Below are 21,196 nucleotides of genomic sequence, written 5' to 3'. Positions count from 1 at the left end.
CCATCGATCCCAGTAGAGAAGACACCGTCCTCACTGTTGTAGATGGAGTTGTCATAAGAGCCTGAGCCTTCCGAAGGAGAGATAATCGTCGCTCTTCCGAAGGAGACACGCTTGCTGACAGCGTATTGATGGAGGCTCCCAAGTACTGTATGCATTGGACCGGAGTCGGGACAGACTTGGCCATGTTGATGTGCAGCCCCAGCTTGTTCAAGAGAACGCACGTCTTCTGGAAGTGTGCTCGCGCTTCCGAGAAGGAGGATGCCTTGATCAACCAATCGTCCAGGTACGGGTAGACGAACACCTTGTTCTTCCTCAGGTGTGCTGCTACCACCGCCATGCACTTCGAGAATGTTCTCGGCGCAGACTTCAGTCCGAATGGGAGTACTGTGTATTGATAATGATTGGCGCCGACTTGGAACCGCAGGAACTTCCTGTGTTTGTGTGCAATGGGCACATGGAAGTAAGCATCCTGGAGGTCTATAGCACATAGCCAGTCCCCCTGTTGCAACTGAGGATAAATCTGATGCAACGACAGCATGCAGAACTTTTCCCTGCGAATCCATTTGTTTGCCTGTCGCAAGTCCAGAATGGTCCTGAACTCGTTCTTGTCCTTCTTGCGAACCAGAAAGAACCGTGAGTACAGACCTCTTCCTCTCTGAGACAGAGGTACGTCCTCTTATAGCCCTTTTCCTTAACAGGATATCCGCTTCCGCCTGAAGCTCGCGCAGCTGAAACTGCAAGCTGACCGGTGGAATTGCTGGAGGAGGGCTGGTGAACCGAAGACTGTATCCATTGCAAACAATATTCAGCACCCACTTGTCCTGAGTAATTTTTCTCCACTCTGCCAGAAAAAATTGAATGCTTCCCCCTACTACCGGAGTGGGTAACAGATCCGGGGGAAGTAGGTTCCTAGGGCCTAGACCCAGGCCCTAGGGCGCCGGAGCCAACTGCTGGCCTCCTCTACCCTTCTGGCATTTCTGGAATGGCTTACGGAACTGTTGTTGTTGTTGCGACTGTCCCGAAGCCTGGCCACGTCCTCTGCCTTGCCCACCGAACCGCCGTTGGAACGGGCGGTACGACTTCTTCGTGTCTTTAGGCTTCTCCAAGCCCACAGCCGTGAGCGTTTCGGCCTCCGCCTTCATGCGGGCCATTTCATCGTCCGCATGCTTCCCGAAGAGGGTCTCGCCGGAGAATGGTAGGTTGGCCACCCTCTGCTGTGCGTTCGGTTTCAGGGACGTAAGACGGAGCCAGGCGTGACGTCGTTGGTTAACCCCATGGCAAAACCCATGAGCTGCCTACAAGGAAGAGTCCGCTGCCGCGCTGATAATCTGGTTAGCCACCAGCATCCCTTCATTCAGCACTTCCTGGAATTCCTCGCGCTTCTCGCGGGGTAACATCTCCGCAAACTGCTGGAGGGAGTCCCAGAGGGCGCGGTCGTAGCGTCCCAACAGCGCCGTGGCACTCGCAGCCTTCATGGAGGTAGCCGATGTTCCACACACTTTCCTCCCTGCCGAATCCATCCATCTGGACTCCTTATCCGGGGGAACCATGGATGACGGGGAGGTGGCATGTTGCTTGCGGTCCGCCGTCACAATTACAGAGTCCAGAGGGGGTTCCGCCCTCAGAAAGGCCGGGTCCGAGTCGGGAGCCCGGTACTTCTTCAGCAGCCTCGATAGAGCCGCCTTTGTCACCGCAGGGGTGAGAAAAAGGGCCATAGCCGGTTCTTCCAGGCCCGGCACCAGAGGCAGGAGAGGACGAGACAGGTCTTTTTGATGCAATGTCTCAAAAATGACTGAGGTTTTAGGAGTAGGCACCGTCAAGGATATGTTGGGGATTGGTTAGTGGTAACAATATCACAACCATACCAGGCGCACAGCTGATGTTTACGTTATTTACCCCTCTTCAATAATTCTTCTAATTCAATCTTTGTTTTTGATTCTCATATTTAATCTGAGATTTTGTTTCATATAATTACTTCAAATTATATATCATTACATTCTTATTGCTAACTTAGCAAAATGGTTTTCAATGCATGAAACTCAAAATCAAAAATATTATAGTACGTTTATAACAAATAATCGACAATTGCTGAGTTTGTTGGCCCGATGCATTTCGGGACCAGCGTCCCTTCTTCTGGGGCCTGTATGTGTATGCAATCGTCTATATGAACCTCATTCTCTGGATGATGGGGCTGAACCGGGTATCTATTCTGCTCTTCGTGATCCTAACAGCGTATCGGTAGTCTTGAAAAACGCGTTCGTGAAAATCCTCCTTGGCTCTGCCTATCGATTTTTTTTTATTTTTTTCACTCACCGATCGATAGGCAGAGCCAAGGAGGATTTTCACGAACGCGTTTTTCAAGACTACCGATACGCTGGGAGGCAGACGATGCAGACATCGTGGGGATCACTCTTGGCCTTCTTCCTCCCACATGCTGGACACTTATCAAAAAGGCCAGGCATTTTAGAGCCCTAAAACGCCTGAATCAGCACACAAAAGAGAAAGAGAACACCAAGAAAGTAAACTGAAACACTTTTAAAACACAAAAGTGCCAAAATATTCAATAAACCCTTGAAACAAGGGAGAGCTCAATGCCAGGGTCCTGTAAGCAGGAGCCGGAAAAAAGAACTGAAAGTAGAGGGACCTGCTATGCATTCTGGGATACTGGGAGAAGTTCTGGAAAGTTCTCTTAAAGGCACAGTATCCTATTTAAGCCACATAATGGCAGCCTATGGGGCTTGTCTGTCCCTACCTTCCTCTCTATCATTCCAGAGTCTTTTACTGGGGGAGGCAAGTTTCTCTATGGTAGAAACTGGGCAGGCTGTATTATGTGTGGTGTTTTTTGGTGGAATTTCTAGTTGAAGTACTGGACAGTGTAGCCTGTGGATATAGGCTGCATTATTTGTTTTTAAATTCTCTCTTAAGTGTCTTTGCAGTTTCTGCATTATTTTGACAATTTAAGAGATTATTTTTGATTGCCGGGGTCCACGCACATGGGCGGGACTATTCACTAGATTATGACTATACACAGAGATCCCCTACTACAGAAAGAAGTTTCTCATATTACTTTGTAAAGGAAGGGTCAGTAGCCGGAGTAGCACTGACGTCACAGTGAGGCGCGCTGGGATAGGTGGACACAGCGAGTATGTGTCTGACGCGGATTTGTTAAGGAGTGTTCAGTAGCAAGAAGTAGGACTGATGACATCAGAGAGTCCGCACTAGTATTGGTTAGACCACAAGCGAGACTTAAACCTTGATTGGAAGCTTGAGTGAAAGCTGAATTTGGATTGGCTAGCGGAAACTTCTATACCTGATTCTCATTTGTCTTTTGGTATGAGTTGCCTAAACAGGAAGTTTAAAGTTTTGGGGATTAACCCTTTCGGTGCTCAAGACAGCCTGGAGCTGTCATGATGCACAGTGGGCGTGAGCTCATGACAGCTCCAGACTGTCATGGCGCCCACCCACAGGAGAAGCGTAGGCGCTCCCCTCCGTGGGATGCAGATCTAGGTGTTTTCACCGGGGAAGGCAGGGGAAGCCCTTCCCCTGCTTCCCCCCGCCCCGCCACGTCATTAATGACATCAGCCCGTGAGGCGTGCTGACGTCATTGGAGGTTTCTCTTTCTCCAACAACGCGCTGGAAGCCATTTGCTTCCAGAGCGTCAGGGAACAAAGAAGTACGTTTTTCCTCTGGGGAGGGGGGATTTTAGCCAAAGAGACATTGGGGGGAAAAGAAAGGATTTTCCTTTCCCCTGATGCTTCTTTTGTGCATTCCAACTGCACGATTGTGCAGCAGGAATGTCCTCTAGAGCCTGGGCTGTGTGTGCCGGCTTGTTTTAGAATGTACCACTCGCAAAAGAATTATTGGGAGCATCCATGAGTGGTAAAGTGAACTGCCTGATGTGTATTGTTCAAGGTTGGCATTAGTGCAATGTATTTAGTTTCAGATTTTGTGTTAGTAGATTTGTATCTATTTGCAATTTGTTTGTGTTTTTTTTTTGTATAAAAAAAGTCCTAAATGTGATGACGGTGTGTGTAGGCTGGCGCTTAGCTGGTGGAGTGCGTGGACTGGCGCTTGACTGGCCTTGTGCGTGGACTGGCACTTAGCTGGCCTTGTGCATGGACTGGCGCTTGGCTGGCCATGTGCAAGGACTGGCGTTTGGCTGGCGGTGTGCGTGGACTGGCGCTTGGCTGGCGGTGTGCGTGGACTGGCGCTTGGCGGGCGGTGTGCATGTACTGGCGCTTGGCTAGCGGTGTGCGTGGACTGGATCTTGGCTGGCAGCGTGCGTGGACTGGCGCTCGGCTAACGGTGTGAGTAGTGATTTACTGCTGGTCGCTGAAAACACTGCCAGCCTAACGCCACTCCACGCAATTCATCAGCTTGTGTGATTGCTGATTCAAGAATGTGGGTGTGTGAAAGTGATGGTCCCTTGCATGGCGCTGTCTGCTGGTGTGAGTGTTGTAATGTGATGGGCCCGCGGCTGGCAGTGTGAATGGTTTTGTATGCGTCACACGTCTGAAAGGTGTATGAATGGCCTGTAAAGAGGTTGGTGCCTTGTCGAGGCTTTACAGCTCACGAGCTGTGATTTAATAGTTCAGTTTCTCGTCCTTTCAATTATTAACAATGCATTTCATTTTTGTGAAATCACTTGTTAATACAATTGTTTATATTGAACCATCACTCACCCTCGTGCCAAATCCAAAACGTATGTGTGTGTGCTTGAGGATTAGATGGCTGTGCAGTAATATTTGTCTTTTTTGTCTTTCTCAAGCAGGGTGTACTTTGTCCCTTTTTGTGAATGTTGCAATGTGTTGGTTTCGTGCCTAGTGGTGTGAATGGTCTTGTGTGTATCACATATGAAAGGTGTGTGAATGGCCTGTAAAGCAGTTGGGGCCTTGACGTGGCTTTACAGCTCACGAGCTGCGAGTCACTGGTTCAGTTTTTTGTCCTTTCAATATTGACAGTGCATTTCATTTTTGTGAAATCTCGTTAATAAAATTGCATATACTGGACCATCACTCGCCCTCGTGCCAAATCCAACCAGTATGTGCGTGTACTTGAGGAATAGATGGCTGTGCAGTAATCATTGTCTTTTTAGTCTCTCTGCCATGGTGTACATTCCATCGAAGAATAACCTACCAACTGTAGATATTGTCGTAACCTAAACACCCATGGGAGTACATGGTGATGTCTCTCTTGTGGATCCCAACAAGTTATCTTACCCACAATGTCCTGCAAACCTCAAAATGTCTGTCACATTTTCCTTGCAATATTGTGCCAAAATGTTCACGCTGGGTGGTAGGAAATTTATTTCAGCCCGGTCACGAGACTACTTTCCCACTCAAAAATGTGTGGAAAAAGTGATTTTTCAGGTAAATTTGAGGTTTGCAAAGGATTCCTGGTAAGGAAACTTTGGGGGATCCACGCAAGCCATACCTCACTGGAATTCCCATGGTGTCTAGTTTTCAGAAATCTGCAGGTTTGGTAGGTTTCCCTAGATGACCACCAAGCACGGGGCCAAAAACCAAGGTGACCCCCCTTGCAAAACCAGGTCATTTTGAGATAGGCAATTTTGATGTCGCCTCAATACGTTTTGGGCCCTTGCCTGTCGCGGGTACTTGGGCCTCCAAGACAAGTGAGGCAACGTTTTTATCGGGAGACCCGGGGGAACGCTGGGTGGTAGAAAATTTGTGTCAGCCCGGTGATGCCACAACTTTCCCACACAAAAATGTATGAAAAGTGGAAACGTGGGGAGATCCATGCAAGCAATACCTCCCTGGAATCCCCCGGGTGTCTAGTTTTTAAAAATGTAAAGGTTTGCTAGGTTTCCCTAGGTACCGGTAGAGCTAGGGTTCAAAAACTACAGCTAGGCAGTTTGCCAAAAAAGGGTAATTTTTCACTGTGAAATTGTGGTGTGTCCACGTTGCATTTTAAGCCGCTTCCTGTCGCGGACATTAGGCCTATCCACACAAGTGAGGTTCCATTTTTCTCAGAAGACTTTGGGGAACGCGGGGTGGGTGGAAAGTTGCGGATCCACGCAGATTCTAGAACTTTCCACCAGAGAAATGTGAGGAAAATTTGTTTTAAAAAAAAAAACAATTTTTAAGGTTTGCAAGGCATTCTGGGTAACAGAACCTGTGGAGAGGCAGTCAAGTCAACCCATCCTGGATTCCCCTGGGTGTCTAGTTTTCATAAATAGATAGCTTTGCTAGATTTCCATAGGTGCGGGCAGAGCTAGGGTTAAAAAACTACAACTAGGCACTTTGCCAAAAGCACAAGTTACTCACCTTCGGTAATGATATATCTGTAAGAAACCGTATTTAGTGTTAGATTCCTTACCTTAGAATATCCCCAGGCATCAGACTGGATCCGGAAAGTTTTGCATAGCAGTACCCCTGCGCGTCGGTAGGCGTCGTCTGCGGCTCTGCGTCCGTCGTCGGCGTCGTGATCGCCGGGATGACGTCGTCGGAGTACTTAGTTGCCACCCTTGCGCGCTGACGTCAGTTCTTGTACATAGCTTTCCGCGCCAGGAATTCAGAGCCATGCCAGAGACCGACACTGGTGCCATGAAACTAGGGCCCTGAACGGGATGTCCTTATCCCTAGATATCGGTTCGCAGAACGGGGAGGATGGGTGGGGCGGTAAAGAATCTAACACTAACTACTGTTTCTTACAGATATATCGTTACCGAAGGTTAGTAACTTGTGCATCTGAAAGAAACAGGTTAGTGTTAGATTCCTTACCTTAGAATAGATACCCCAGCAATACCAACCGCGGTGGTGGGTCTGCGAACCAAGATCACAGCAGAAAGTCCTGGAGAATGGAAAGGCCGAAGAAGCCATCTCTCCGGACTTGGCTGTCCAGGCAGTAGTGTCTAGCAAACGTGTGCAGGGAGGCCCACGTAGCTGCCCGACAGATGTCCTGCAAGGGGACTCCCCGACCCAGGGCAGTAGTAGCCGCCGTGGCCCGAGTGGAATGGGCCCTCAGCCCAACAGGGGGCGCCTTTCTAGCTAAGGAGTAACAGACCTTGATGCACAACACGACCCACCGAGAGATGGTTCGTTTGTGCACCGCCCGTCACTTCTTCGCGCCCATTTAACCAACAAAGAGCTGGTCGTCCACCCGGAACTGGCGTGTGCGATCAAGGTAGAAGGAGAGGGCCCGTTTTGGGTCCAGATGGTGGAGCCTCTCTTCCTCTTTCGAGGGATGCGGAGGGGGAAAGAAGGTGGGCAAGGTGATGGACTGTCCGATGTGAAAGGCTGTAACCACCTTGGGCAGGAAAGAAGGACGCGTTTTTAAAACATCTTTTTCCGGATGGACAGAAAGGAAAGGAGGCTTAGAAGATGGAGCCTGGAGCTCACTCACTCTCCTGGCAGAGGTGATGGCAACCACAAATGCAGTCTTAAGGGTCAGAAGACGAAGAGTGAAATTGTGAAGTGGCTCGAAAGGAGCGCACATCAGATAGGTTAAAACAAGGTTCAAGTCCAACTGAGGCATCACAAAAGGAACAGGAGGAAACATGTGCGTGATGCCTTTCAAGAATCTATTTACAACAGGGGACTTGAAAAGAGAAGGCTGATCAGGAAGCCTCAAGAAGGCTGAAATGTCAGAGAGGTAGCCCTTAAGAGTGGCAAAAGCAGAGCCCTGCTGGGCAAGAGAAAGGAGGAAGAGGAGAACCTCAGAAAGGGGGGCAGAGAGTGGATCCACAGCCTTTGCTGTGCACAATGCCACAAATTTGTTCCACCTACAGGCATATACCGATTTTGTGGAGGGACGTCTGGCTGCCAGAATCACAAAACAAACTTCAGGAGGCAAGTCAAATGGCCTCAACTGCCTCCGCTCAATCTCCACGCATGGAGGTGGAGGCTGGACAGTTTTGGGTGGAGGACCGTCCCCTGCTGCTGCGACAGAAGGTCCTCCTGAAGAGGCAGACAAATCAGGGGATCGACTGACATGCTGAGTAGCTCGGGATACCAGTATCTTTGTGCCCAGTCTGGAGCCACAAGGATGACTTGGGCCTAGTCGCGCCTGATCTTCTTCAGCACTCTGGGCAGAAGTGGTATAGGCGGAAAGGCGTACAACAGACTGCAGCTTCACTCGAGACGAAAAGCGTCTCTGAGTGAGTGCCGCCTTGGAAATTCCAACGCGCAGAACTGATGACATTGTGCGTTCTCTTCGGTGGCTAATAGATCCAACCAAGGCTCTCCCCACTGCTGAAAGAGGCCTTGCGCCACGTCCGAGCTCAGACGCCATTCGTGATCCATCATGCACCAGCGGCTGAGTTCGTCCGCCCTGCGTTCAGGGAACCTGCCAGGTGTTGAACGACCAGGGTGACGCCCTGCTGTTCCAGCCATTGCCAGAGGCGCAGAGCCTTCTGACAAAGAGTCCACGACCCCATCCCGCCTTGCTTGTTGCAGTACCACATGGCGGTGGTGTTGTCTGTGAACAACTGCACTACACTTCCCCGGACAGAGGGAAGCAATGCCTTCAGTGCAAGCCGGATCGCCCGCAGCTCCAGAAGGTTGATGTGGAGCCGGGACTGCGCCGGAGACCAGAGGCCTCTGATCTCCCTCTCTCCCATGAGGCCCCCCATCCGAGGAGGGACGCATCCGTCACCACTACATGCTCCGGTAGGGGTAGGGAGAGAGATCTGCCGCTGACCCAATCGCGGTTCGTGAGCCACCACTGCAACTGTATTGCAGTGCCCTCCGAGATCCGGACGTGGTCGGACAGGTTACCCTGATGCTGTGCCCACTGAAACTTCAGGTCTTACTGCAGAACCCGCATCCGCCACCGGGCGTGATGCACCAGAAGGATGTAGGAGGCCATCAGCCCCAGAAGCCGCAGGAGCCGCAGGGTCAACCTGACCGATACCCGGGATAAAGGCTGAAAGATCAGAATCAGAGCCTGAATATCCCGAACCCGCTGTTCGGGGGGATAAACCAGAAACTGCGCTGAGTCCAGAACCGCTCAGATGAAAAGGAGCTTGTGAGAGGGACACAGGTGTAACTACGGCACGTTGATGGAGAACCCCAGCGAGTGCAGGAGGTCGGCCGTAGTCTGGAGGTGGGAGACGACTGTCTGGGGCGAGCCCACCTTCAACAACCAGTCGTCGAGATAGGGGAAGACTGAAGTCCCCAATTTGCGCAGATGAGATGCGACCACCGCCATCACTTTCGTGAATACCCGTGGGGCGCTGGTAAGGCCGAAGGGGAGCACGGTAAACTGAAAGTCCTCGTGGCCTACCATGAAACGCAGGTAACGCCGGTGGGCTGGCAGGACGGGGATGTGGAAATATGCGTCCTGCAAGTCCAACGCTACCATCCAATCTTCTGGGTCCAGGGCAGCCAGGACCTGAGCCAAAGTCAGCATCTTGAACTTCACCTTCCGGAGGAAGCCGTTGACGCTCCGAAGGTCCAAGATAGGGCATAGGCCTTCTTTGCCCTTCTTGGGTACCAGAAAGTAGTGGGAATTGCAACCACGTCCTACTTCTGGCCCAGGAACGCGCACAACGGTCCCCTTGGCCAAGAAGGCCTTAACTTCCTCCTGTAGAAGTCGCAAGTGATCCCCCCACATGCGGTGGTACTGAGGTGCATGGCTGGAGGGGTCGCCTCGAAGGGGAGGGAGTAGCCCCTTCGGACAATTTGCAGCACCCACCGGTCCGATGTGATGGAGCACCAGTGAAGGAGGTGATGGCGAACGCTGCCCCCCACTGGCGTTAAATGGGCCTGACAATTCGGACTAGGAGGATTTTGAGGCAGATGCTGCATGGGTGGGTGTGGACTGGCCTTGCTGGTGTTCCCCGGCACCGCCACGGCGGTTACCACGTCTGCGACCACGTTGAGGTTGGTTCTGCGGCCTGCGGCTAGCTGGACGTGGGGGGGGCGCCCGTTCCTTGGCCACAAAAGGGGGAGGTTTGCTGGTGGTGTTGGCCGAGGCCCAGGACTTGGCCGTAGCCCTGGAGTCCTTGAAACGCTCCAGCGCACTGTCCTCCTTGCCGCCAAAGAGGCGACAGCCATCAAAGGGCATGTTCATAAGGGAGGCTTTGACATCCCCCGAAAAGTTGGCGGACCTCAGCCAGGCGTGGCGGTAAACCGCCACCGTCGTCGCTTTCGCTCTGCCCAGCGAGTCCGTGGTATTCAGTCCACACCGAATCAAATATCGTGCTGCATCCCGTCCCTCTACAAGGCCTTGGGTAAGCTTTGCCTGGACCTCGGCCAGGCACTGCGGCAGCACTTCCGCAACCGTATCCCACAGAGAGTGAGAGTAACGGCCCAAAAGGCAGGCGGTATTGACAGACCGCAACCCCAAACTGAGTGAGGAGAACAGTTTCTTCCCAAACTGATCGTAAATTTGGGATTCCCGATCCGGAGGAACGGTCGGGAATGCGGTCTGGGAGGTAGAGGCCTGGATCACCAGGCTCTCAGGGGTGGGGTGAACGGACAGGAAGCTGGGGTCGCCCAGAGCCGGGCGGTGGCGTCGGGCCACGTTCCGATCTACAGGGAGGCCTGTAGAGGGCTTGGACCAGGTGCCCAACAGAACGTCAGTGAGGGTTTCGTTAAACTGCAGGAGAGGTTCCGAGGAGCTTGCCTGCGGTTTGAGCACCTCAGTGAGGAGGTTAGTCCTCACGGCCCGACTGGGAACTCAACAGCCAAGGCCTTGGCTGCCCTAGTGAACACCACGCTGTAAGCAGCCCCCTACTCCATAGCCACTGAGGTACCGGGTTTTTATGGACCCGGCGGTGCCAGGGAGAACACCCAAAGACCTCGAGTCCTTCCTGTTTCGGACCACAGAAACACAGAGTCTTCTAGGTGATGTCAAGGATCGTATTTATTTGGCTGCAACCAGTAACAGATATCCTAGAAGTACAACAGCATGTATGTTCTCAGGAGACTGCTTGTTTTTACAGAACCAGTCTTCTCTCTTTATACTAAATTATGTGCTTCAGGCAAAACATTCCTTGTTTTACGGTCAACCATACAAATATTTCTATTACAATGAAAAAGCAGAGTCATGATGACAAGCCCACATTTCAGTTTGTCCAGTTCGTGATAGATTACCCGGCAAGGCCCAGAACTTTCATCAGATATCGACGGACCCCCAATAAATTCAGGCACCTCCTCCTTGTAAAACAAGTCATAAAGAAGAAACAGGGACAGGTGTGTGTGAGATTAGCCATAGCTTGTATGCGATGAACGGTTTATGACATGTTGTACCTTGATACTAATCTCATTCGGCCACTGGGATGGGAACTGCCTGAACAGGTTTGGCTTGAGGCAGTGGAGTTAGCTCGCCCAGGTCACATAGGAGTCAGCAGAGGTGTATGTGTCCTTTCAGATCGAATTCGACCTTAGTTATTTGACTATGTAAGGGCAATCACAAGATGGCTGCCGCTTACAAAATGGAACCCAAGGGTTCAAGACAAAAACTACGGTTTCAGGGTGATTTCGTCACTCGATCAAGACGCAAATGCTTAGGTATAGTATCCCAATCATTACCGGTCTGCCAATACCAAAATCGTCATGATACGATGATATTTCTGACACGAGTGTAGAGCTTCGGTACCACACAATAAGCAGGGTCCAGAATTTTCAGTACCACAGACCCTCCTTTTGCCCTTATATAGGCAATAACCTATACTCATGCTAACGTGAGTCTAGGTCTGTATTCATAAAGTCATTGAGATGTTGCTGTAACATCATCCTATTACTTAGCTCATCTCTTGATACAGGTTTCCTTACACATAATGAAGCACAGAGGCCACATATTGCAGGAGCACATTGCACACACAGACAGAACAGAAAAAGGATGGCTAGGATCATCCCAATGACTATCAGAATCTTCCATCCCCAGGCAGATATCAGTTCCCAGAACCACCCCATCAAGCACCAGTCCCCTTTATCCACGTGAATGGATTCAGCGATCTTATGTAGTTTGGAGATGGCCTGGTATACTGTCAGAGCGTTATCTGGGATGAAGATTCAGCAACTGGATTGGATCACTTTACATACCCCACCTCGGTCTGCAAGTATGACGTCTAGGGCAACCCTGTTTTGAAGAGTCATAAGGCGGTCCGACTGGAGCTCCGCAGTCAAGTTACTGAGGGCACCAGCCGTTTCGATCACGGTGGATTCAAGTACCCTCGTCAATTGGCGAATGTTCCTGCTGTTCACCATAGGCCCCCAAAACGGCAGAAAACCTTTTGCGAAATCCCCAAACTCCTGTTCCGCAGTGTCGTCTTCACTCACAGCACCCCGAACTGTCCTTGTCCTATGGTAATCTGCTGCGGCCGTGTAGGTGGGTGGCAACAGGAACGAGATAAAACATGTGCCCGAAAAGTCAGGGGGCAGCCATGAGTAGGCTCTATCATGGCAGATGAAATAGGTGTCCCTAGCTGCCAGGAACGAAGGGGAAGTCTGAGATGCGAAAACATATGTCTCAGTGCAGACACTTCTCCCTAACTGAGCTCTGGGATTTTTACCATTACCTTGCAGACACAGGTGACCCCGATGGGGTACTATCCAAATTGGGGAGGATCTCTTTGCTCGCTGGTTCTCACTCAAAGTGACTCTATACCCTGTTATGTTCCATCTATCATAAGCTTGCAACTCATCTCTCGGAACCATTGTATACGAATCAATGTTCCTGCTCATGTTCTTTATTCCCGCTACCAATGCTTTGTTGCTCAGGTCACTTCTCGTGGAACGTGTGGGATATGGTTCGATGGCGTATATAAACATGGTTTGAAATGCCCACAAAGAGCCATTGTAGCTGAACGGTAAGACCAAATACGCGATACCCTTATCTGTCGTGTGTGGCATGAGGCCACACACCCAACAATTAGTTGTGTTAACTACTAGCTGGTGTTGGTGCAGGAGCTGAACAAAGGAATTATTGATAAATTCGGATCTCCTAGCGGACTCGTGTTCAGGCAGAGGGTGGAAAAAGTGCGAGGAAACAGTAGGAGGAGGTATGGGCTGAGTAGTGGGTGCAAATGAAACTTGAAAAGTATACAAAACATATCCTATTAAAAATATCATGACACCAAGCAGCATAAAAATATAACATATCAACGATCTCTTTTTTGACATTAAGATACACATTTTATCGTATAAAGTTCATTCGTTTGGCAGGTCTCCCCATCTAAGAAAACTCCTTCCTCTCTAATTTGCTGCCCGCGGCGGTAGGTTGTTTCTGCTGAAGAGTGCTTCTGTTCAGTCCAGGGTAATTCCCTTAGACCAACCAGAACTGTCGCCCTAACCGTCTCTAGCTGCACTCCAAAGACTGTGGCAACCGGGACCCTAGCAGCAGAACGGATGGCGGTTCGAAAAACAAAAATGAGCAAGTTTCCTGGATGAGAGAGCTGCACAATATAAAGGAAAAAAGGAATTTATTTGTCCATAGTCATAGGTCTTGGCCTCAAATTATAACGATTTCTATCAGGAGCTGTCTGGTCTTGAAATAGAAGTTCAGGCTCTGTAGTGTTCAACCGAATTGACGGAGGCACATCTTCTTGTAAAATGTTATCGCTCTCTTTTTCAGAAGTTGTTCCTTTTATACGTGCATCGCTAAAAGGTAGGAAACGAGGCACAGTCTCAGCTTCAGAGTCAGCAATTCCCTCCTGGATCCACCGGTCGTATGGAAGAGGCAGTGGGACCCGCTTACAATGGGCGCCGTGCACCCAATTCTTTTTGCCGTGGACACGTTCTGCAGAGCGGGTAGCCAGCAACACTTGGAAAGGTCCGGACCAGCGAGGCTGCTCGTTCTTGGTTCGCTGGAAGTTGCGCACTAGGACCCAGGTGTGAGAAGTTGGCCTGATATGCAGTGCTCACTATTCTAGTGATCACTATGTATCAGTCCAGACAACCCTTATTGATGATTGGTTGTAAGTCAACCGATAGACCAGCTATCCTAGTAGCATGGACAAGAGCAGTCTTCGGGCTAAACTCTAGAGGGCGTGTTAAGCCAGCTGTTATACCATCACATATACCCCTTGAACACCAAGTGAAAGGACACCACACAAGTGTTATGAAAATAAACAGTGTATTTATTTAGATCACAACAGCCCTGTACTCTTTATGAGGACAGGATACTAAGCACACAACAAAACTCTTACGAAAATACTTTAAGTTGCACAATTTACACAAATGCCCGAGGGGCACGAAAAACCATATACTACAAAAGTGGAATGCGAAATTACTAGCAGGTAGGTACTGGACTAATAGGCTTTGGAATCGCTGGGACTTGACTACTGAACCTTCAGATTACTAGCAGGAGGCCTAGGGGACTCGGGTGCAGAGTGTGCACTCTCACGCGGGATGCGGGACAAAGTCTATGGAGGCTAGTAAAAGCAAAGTTAAGGATATCGGACGAATCCGACTTGTTAGGCTGAAAACGAAAAAGGATCTGGACCCTTGGATAGTTAAGCTATGCTGGAGCACCGAAATGCTCAGGTTACCTAGCCCAGGGGCTGCGGCTGCATAGGTCTGAAAAGACGTCGGGAATCCTCGTTGCAGTCTATGGAGCCTGAAAGAAGAAGTTGCTGGCAGGCGACCAGTGAAGATTGTTCGGTGGATCCAAGCCTGGATCGAAGATGGAAGACACCTGTAAGCAGAGGGGACCAAGTTCTGAATCACTAGCCAGTGATTAGATGGGCACCAGGATGGCACCGGATGGAGTCACCTCGACCAGGTGAGTGGGCGACGCTGGGCTCTGCAGTCTCACGGACCAGGAGTCGTGGTCGGCGACCAGGATGGAGGTGCGAGCTGTCCCACGATGGTTGCTGCTGTCGACGTTGCTGGACCCAGGATTGGGGCAACAAGTCTTGGCAAATTCAAGCCCACGCGGTGGACCTAAAATGGCGTCTGGAGTGGACCAGGAGGGTCCAGGGTGCTCCTCTTTTGGAAGGGAGCAAGGGCCAGTCTGGAGCAACCAGACCAGCAGTGTTGTTGTCGTCGGTCGTCGTCGGGAAGGCCACAAGCCAGCGGGCTAGTAGCCAGACAACGCGGTGAGCAGCAAAAAGCAGAAGGGCCCCACGCAGATCTCGTGGATGCTGGGGGGCTGGACTTCGGTCCTGGAGCTGCTCAGGGTCGGGGTTTCTCGGACCCCAAAGCACTCACCAGAGGATCCCTCGGCGGTCGTGCTGGATAGAAGTCGTGCAGTTCTGATGATGGCCGGTCCCTCGAGGTCTCGTCGCACCTACGGTTCTCAGCTTAGCTGTAGAGGTAGGTAGAGGTCAGAGGTGCCAGGGAAGCCGGGTCTCGTCGTGCTGGTCGGTCGGATTCCGGAGGAAGGACGTGCAGCAAACCGCAGTGTTCTTAGATGGTGCCTGCGGGTGCAGGGTGACTACTCCTTAGCCACAAGGGAGAAATCTTGAGAAGAAGTCGAGAGTTCCTTTCGTAGAAAATAGTTTCTTGATTCAAAGATGATCTAATTTGGAAGGGTCCCCGCTCCTGCCTTTATCCTAAAGAAAGGGGTGGGTACGCGACTAGGTCCTGCCCTAGGGGTGGGACCAGGAAGGGGGGTGGTTACACCCCTCTCCCATGCCGGACTTTCCCCAGCTCAGAGGCTGGTGTGCCCCTGGAACTGGTTCTAGCCGGCAGATGCATAGTGAGCACCGGGGTGCCACTTGCAGTCACCTTCCTCTAAAGCCCTGCCTACCCAGGATACACAAAACCCTGTCTGGGGTGGTGCTAGCAACGCCCCTGACAGGAAACCCTTTGTCCAAGCTCCCCTCGCTGGAAGGACTCCCAGCTGCAGGGGGTCAGACTTGTGTCTGTGGTGGCAGCATCCATTTTGTGATGCTGAGGCTTGAGTTAACTTTAACCGGGGTTCACAGTTACATACATGTCGTGTCCCTCTAGAAGGGTGGAATGCTAACCCCGTCGCCAGAATTGGCGAGGGGTTAGTATTCCAATTCGTATGACACCTTACTCGACATGTTTTGATAAAGCGATACCAAAGATAGCATTTAACCGCGAGGATTATAATGCACTTAAGAGTATATGGTATGCGTTATCATGGAACAGCTATTAGGACTTGGTTCCGCAAGCTGCAAACGGGCTCAGCTCATGCCAGAGCACCATCTCACACGATTCCAAGCACTCTGCCTTCAGGATTGTCAAGGCCTGCCATAGGAGTGACTGATAGGAATCTGTGTGTCCATTTTAGGGTTAGATATAGGTATACTATATCTAAAGCAAAGGGTGATTACACCACCTTGCCCCAGCTGTCGTGCAGCCAGTTGTGTCAGATTTAGATGGCCAGCCAGGGGTGGCATAATACATGCTGCAGCCCCTGGTAGGCCCTGGGTACACCTATGCCCTGAGTTACAGGGTCTGATAAGGTGGCCCAGTACCAATTGGATATGTACCTAAGGTACATGGAATCCATTTTACAGAGAGAGCAGTAGGCCTGGGGTCCTGATTGGCAGGGTCCCAGGCCAACTAAGTCGGAAAACCAGCAAAACACCAGGCAAAAAGTTGGGGGCAACCATAGTCAGGTATCCACCTTCCTACCCAGGTGCCAGGTTCAATTGCGTGGCCTGGATCATCAGACGCTGGCGGTAAAGAGCTGTGGACCTGTTGGTGTAAGACACGCAATTTAGTCGTCAATTCGTACAAATAGTCAAGCAGTACAGGGTGCTCTACCTCGCTAAACCTGGTGGGCCTTGGCACTCCCCAAATGTTGGCCGGACGGCCGAACACTATCTCGTACGGACTAAGTTCCAGTCGCGAATACACAGTCATTCTTGTTGATAGGAGTGCTAAAGGCCATTTAAGGTCCGTGCTTGCTTGGATCTTGGCCAGTTTCAGTTTTAACGTGCCATTATAGCACTCTACTAATCCAGCTGATTGGGGGTGATTTGCAGCGTGGAATTTTTGATGAATGCCTAGCCCTTCACATACTCTCTTCATCATTCGACCCACAAATTCACTTCCGTTATCACTCCAGACCATTCTCGGCATTCCAAATCTAGGGAAGAACTCTTTGACAAGGGCTTTAGCTGTGGACAAGGCAGTGTTGTCCTTTAAGGGGTATGCCTCTACCCATCTTGAAAAGGCACAAACAACAACGAGTACGTATTTCAAATTGTTGCACCTTTCCATGTGGATGAAATCTAGCTGCAAAACCTCAAATGGATACGTTGGAGGTGCAAAATGACCAGCTGGAGTTGGGGTTCCCCTACCAGGGTTGTATTTCAGGCACACCATACAATTCTTGACCACATTCTCTGAACATTTAGGGATTCCAGCATTTTGCCATACCGGAGCCAACAACTTACAAATCCCTTTCACGCTGATGTGAGCCATTCCATGAGCCATCGTCACCACTGCAAGTACATACGCATCGGGTAACAACCATCTCTGATGCTCTGACAATTCAATCCAACAACTATTCGCATCCAGTTTACCCTTACTTTCTCTCCATTCATTCAACTCTTTCTCTGTAGCTTCAGCTTGAATGGACTTCACACTCGTATCTTCACACATACCAACATCACCAATCCATCGGCAAGGTCAGAGACTCGAGAAGCTCATTCACCAACTGACCATGTTGAATCTTAGCACCATGCGAAGTCAGGAACCCACGTTCTTTGCACAATCGTCCAAAACTGTGAGCCACACCAAATGCATACTGACTGTCCGTGTACACGTTCACTCGTTTTCCTCTTGCCAACACACACGCTCTTGTAAGTGCAATCAACTCTGCTGCTTGCGCTGAATTGTGGGGGATACGTGCAGCTTCAACAATAGTATGCAAAGTCGTCACAGCATATGCTGCAGTCGTATCACCATTCGGCAACTTGAAACACGAACCATCGACCCACAAAGTACCATCACACTCTGGAAGAGGCAGTCATGTTCTTCGACCTCATCTGTCTCTACTGAAATGGGCAATAACGTAGCTGGGTTTAGCGTATCGCACCTTTTTATATGTACATGACTCGCTAACAGTGTCAGCTCATAACTTGACAATCGAGCACTAGTTAAGTGCTGTGTCCTTGTTCTGTTTAGCAAAATGTCTACTGCATGTGGGACCATGACAATTAACATGATTCATTACTAACCCAGCAGACTGTCGAATAGAAACAGCTGCTGTGGCTCTTAAACAACTTGGCAACGCCTTAGCTACTGGATCTAAAGTCTACTGGATCTAAAGTCGCCGAAAAGTACGCGCATGGTCGCTGTTTGTCCCCAAAAGACTGTGTCAGAACTGATAATGCACAACCTTCTTTCTCATGGACATACAATGTAAAAGGCTTACTGTAGTCGGGGGTACCCAACACAGGAGCTGAACACAATGCATCACGTAATTCGGAGAAACTTTTCTGACACTCTTCAGACCACGGAATGGGTTTCGGTGTATCTTTACAAGTTAATGCCACCAAAGGTTTGGCCAATAAGGAAAAATGTGGCATCCATTGGGTACAATATGATGTAATGCCCAAGAAAGCATGCACTTCTCTCTGCGTCCTTGGGACATTCAATTTTGCAATCGCCTGAATTCTTTCTGGGGTCAGTTTCCTTCCCTCCTTCGATAAGAGGTGACCCAAGTAGGTCACTTCTTGTCGACAATATTGAAACTTTGAGAGAGAGACTTTGTGGCGCATATCACACAGATGACGCAACAACAACAATGTGGCTTCTTTACAAATGTCCTCAGTATCAATCGCTATCAGCAAATCATCGACGTACTGAATAAGGGTAGCGCCATCAGGTAAAACAATCGTGTCAAGCTGTGCTTTAAGAGCCTGACTGAATAATGATGGACTTTCACAGTAGCCCTGAGGAGCGCGTTTGAAATGGAAACTTTGGCCTCCTAAATTGAAGCCAAAAATATCTCTGCTCTCCTCGGCAATCGGGATGCTGAAGAAAGCATTCTTCATGTCAATTACTGAGAACCAAGTGGCTGAAGCTGGAACCATAGTCAATAAGGCAGTGATATCAGGAACAACTGGAAATTGTGGCGCAACAATCCTATTCACTTCTCTAAGATCAATAACAAACCTATAAACAGGTGGTTGGGAAGGATCAGTACGCTTTAAAACCGGCAGAACAGGGCTATTACAAATGTTGCCTGTTGTCTCTTCAATGACATCTTTCTCAATCAAATCATAAATGATTGCTAACAACGCTTTTTCGCCTTCGCTTGAGATTTTATATTGGGGAATGCGTGGCATTCTAACATTGGCCTTCAATGTTATAACATATGGCGCTATTTCCAAGAGACCCACATCATTAGAGCCAGTCGCCAAAGTATATCTGGAAGAGAAGACAATTCTGTTGGAAGCCTTTCCCTTGATATGTACATTGAAGAAACCACTTTCTTACCCAGTGTAAGTTGTACTCCCGAAGGAGAACAGTACAAAGTCGCATATAATCTCTTTAACAGATCCAATCCGAACAAGTTTTCGCCAGAACCTGTTGTAAGAATGAGGGGTGCTTCTAGTTCACATGGCCCAACAGAAAGGGACATAGGACTAGAGATCGGGTTCTTAACCGGGGCGCCAGAGAAACCTACTGAAACATTCATTTCGCCAGACAAAGGTGCGCCAGGGAGTTTTGAGTGCATAATAGAACTCTTTGTAGCACCAGTATCCAACAGAAAAGGCTCTGACACACCTGATGTAATTACCTCAACATAAGGCCCACTCTGATCTACTGGAACTGAAACAACTCCCTCTCTTCGTCCATGGCTGTCCTAGCAATCATTACCCTCCTTATTCTCGTTTTCTGCATAGTAATCATCAGCATAGTACTGAGCTGTCCTAGAAAACGCGTTATTCTGCTGGTCAAAACTATTCATAGAATTCTGAGGCGGGAAAGAAGGAGCATTCTCGGGGAAATTTCCACGGCCCCTACCTCTAGGAGCCTGTTGAACACCTCGACCTCTTGCACCAGAAGTACCATTCATACGCCGTAACAAAACTGGACAACTACTCTTGAAATGACCCTCTTCCTTGCAATATGCACACTGATTCGGTCCATACGGTAAACGTGGTTGAGAAGACTCGTTTCTTTGCGAGTTCCTCGAATACTGCTGAGGTTGCTGATAGTCGCGCTGACTATTATTACGAGGTGGATAAGCTTGCTGCATTAGGACTTTAGTTTTCAATTCCTTAGTCTTTTTATCCGCTTTCTCTAACTCATATTTACGCCTATTCTCATAGTACTGGGCTGTGGCTAAAATCTGTGCAGACGTGGAAACAGCTCAAGCACTCTCAGAATCCTTCAACTTATTACATAATTCAGGAAGCAAATTATGTACAAATTTGTCAACAAACAATCTTTGGCCATCCTCAGTAGCCATATCCTGACCGCTATGATCGACGAAAGTCTCCTCGAACCTCGTGAAGAAGTCAGATACAGTCTCATCTTTCTTCTGTTTGCACGCAGACAACTTGTCCCAATTCACACGCAATTCGGGCATTAAAGTCTTCATGTACGAAATAATCCTACCAGGGAGTTCTGCTACCAAGGGCTCGGGCATAGCACCACCAACTTGTCTAGCATCAGCAGCAGCAATATTAACCCATGTGTCGCCTAATTCTTGATCATGATCTGCATGACGAATCTTTCCCCATAAGGGCTGTGGAACAACATTTCCAAACAACATGTCTATATCGGCTAAATTCATGATGCAGGAGCTTGCAGTCTGCGATAACTCCTTATAATACCCTGCAGGATTTTTACGGGGGTCAGGCAATGTCTGTTTGAGAGCCAAAACCTCAGATCTCTTCCAAGGAACATGTACCCACACACGCTGAAAATGCGGCGGAATGGCTGGATTAGCATTCGCGTCACCTTCCCTCCAAACTGGGGGAACCTCTCTCATGGGATACTGTCGCGCCTTTTTCCTACCTGGCGTGTCATCCTCAGGTAGTGATCGTGAATTGCTCCCCTTACTCCTATAAGACAATAATGTCGCAACCGCTTGTTCAACATCGGCTCCCACAACCATGCCCTCCGAGAACTTGAACCGTACACGGTATAATTCAGGCATGTCGTGTTCCGGATAATTTCCCTTCAAATCTTCACGGAGAAACACACACATTTGTTCAAAAACATATCTCTGTTTAGATGCTTCCCATTGACGGAAAACTTCCATGACGGACTGTGTGTCATATCTGACAGTATCGGTAACCCATTTACGCGCTAAATCATTCAGTACTTCTCTCTCTTGAGAGTCAGGCAGT

The sequence above is a fragment of the Lissotriton vulgaris genome, chromosome 1_1, assembly GCF_964263255.1.
Source record: "Lissotriton vulgaris chromosome 1_1, aLisVul1.2, whole genome shotgun sequence".
Classification (NCBI taxonomy): domain Eukaryota; kingdom Metazoa; phylum Chordata; class Amphibia; order Caudata; family Salamandridae; genus Lissotriton; species Lissotriton vulgaris.
Note: the sequence above shows the minus strand (reverse complement) of the source record.